The sequence below is a fragment of the Schistocerca nitens genome, chromosome 3 (genome assembly GCF_023898315.1).
Source record: "Schistocerca nitens isolate TAMUIC-IGC-003100 chromosome 3, iqSchNite1.1, whole genome shotgun sequence".
Classification (NCBI taxonomy): Eukaryota; Metazoa; Arthropoda; class Insecta; order Orthoptera; family Acrididae; genus Schistocerca; species Schistocerca nitens.
In genome coordinates this window covers 192,269,998-192,272,020 of record NC_064616.1, presented here as the reverse complement: position 1 = coordinate 192,272,020, position 2,023 = coordinate 192,269,998, and the positions used below count along the sequence as shown (strand labels likewise).

The 2,023-nt window shown below is 43.3% G+C and overlaps 1 non-coding gene across 1 annotated transcript; it reads left to right on the top strand.

Annotated features, from left to right (window-relative positions):
• The first annotated feature begins 298 nt into the window (after positions 1–298).
• Positions 299–373, top strand: Trnai-uau (transfer RNA isoleucine (anticodon UAU)). The gene has a single exon. It is a non-coding gene; the product is annotated as a tRNA-Ile (tRNA).
• The last annotated feature ends 1,650 nt before the right edge of the window (positions 374–2,023 follow it).

Here is a 2,023-nt window from a genome sequence, read left to right as displayed (position 1 = left end):
CACAAGAAGGTCAATGGCCGGGAAGCCATATTTTAACTATATATGACGGTAGCATCTGTTCCCGAAAGAACATACATAGTTAAAATATGGCTTCCCGGCCATTGACCTTCTTGTGCGAACGCACACGCTATGCCCGAACTCGTACGGGACTTGGTAGATTAATCTGCCACGAGTAATGAGTATGATGGGGAAACATCTCTTAGGCGCACTACGAATGTAGTGGTGTGGACATGTTGGGAATGTGGATCTCACGGGGAGCGTGCATGGGATAAGTCCCTGCAGACGCACTATCCTCTGTGCCCGCGGTGGCTCAGATGCATAGAGCGTCTGCCATATAAGCAGGAGATCCCGGGTTCGAGTCCCGGTCGGGGCACACATTTTCAACATGTCCCCAATGAAGTACATCAACGCCTGTTTGCAGCTAGGGTGTCCATTTAATTATCATTTCATTTCTAGTAAAGCTGCATGGTCATCCACGGTAACTGTTCTTTCGGGAACAGATGCTACCGTCATATATATGTAATGTTGTTGTTATTGTGGTCTTCAGTCCAAAGTCTGGTTTAATGCAGCTCTCCATGCTACTCTATCCCGTGCAAGCCTTTTCATCTCCAAGTAACTACTGCAACGTACATCCTTCTGAATTTGCTTCGTGTATTCATCTCTTGGTCTCCCTCTACGATTTTTACCCTCCGCTCCTCCCTCCAATACTAAATTGGTAAGCCCTCGATACCTCAGAACATGTCCTACCAACCGATTCCTTCCTCTAGTCAAGTTGTGCCACAAATTCCTCTTCCCCTAATTCTATTCAGTACCTTCTCGTTAGTACGTGATCTGCCCACCTAATCTTCAGCATTCTTCTGTAGCACCACATTTCAAAAGCTTCTATTCTCTTCTTGTCTAAACTGTTAATCGTCCACGTTACACTTCCATACATGGCAACACTCCATTCAAATACTTTCAGAAAAGGCTTCCTGACACTTAAATCTATACTCGATGTTAGCAAATTTTTCTTCTTCAGAAACGCTTTCCTTGCCTAAAGGTTTTTGTTTCTTCTCCCCGGATTTTAATTCCTACTCCAATTTTTTTTCCTTTTACTGCTTGCTCAGTATACAGATTGGATAACATCGGGGATAGGCTACAACCCTGTTTCACTCCCTTCCCAACCGCTGCTTCCCTTGCGCGCCCTTCGACTCTTATAACTGCCATCTGGTTTCTGTACAAATTGTAAATATCCTTTCACTCCCTGTATTTGACTCCTGCCACCTTCAGAATTTTAAAAGGAGTATGCCAGTCAACATTGTCACAAGCTTTCTCTAAGTCTGCAAATGCTATAAATGAAGGTTTATCTTTCCTTAACCTGTCTTCTAAGATAAGTCGTAGGGTCGGTATTACTTTGCGTGTTCCACTTTTTCCATTCAGCTGCAAAGAATTCGTGTTAGTGTTTTGCAACCGTGAATTGTTAAACTGACATTTCGGTAACTGTCACACCTGTCAGCATCTGCTTTCTTTGGAATTGGAACTGTTACATTCTTCTTGAAGTCTGAGGGTATTTCGCCTGTCTCATACATCCTGCACCATATGGAAAAGTTTTGTGGTGGCTGGCTCTCCCAGGGCTATCAGTTGTTCTAACGGAATGTTGACTACTCTCGGGGCCTTGTTTCGACTTAGGTCTTTTAGTGCTCTGTCAAACTCTTCACGAAGTATCATATCTACCTTCTCATCTCCATCTATGTCCTCTTCCATTTCCATAATGTTGCCCTGAAGTACATCTCCCTTGTATGGACCCTCTACATGCTCCTTCCACCTTTCCTCTTTCCCTTCTTTACTTAGGACTTCATACAAGTGATTCTCTTTTTCTCGAAAGGTCTCTTTAATTTTCCTGTAGGCAATATCTATCTTACCTCATGTGATATATGCCTCTACATCTTTACATTTGTCCTCTAGCCATCCCTGTTTAGCCTTTTTGCACTTCCTGTCGATCTCATTTTTGAGACGTTTGTATTCCTTTCTGCCTGCTTCATTT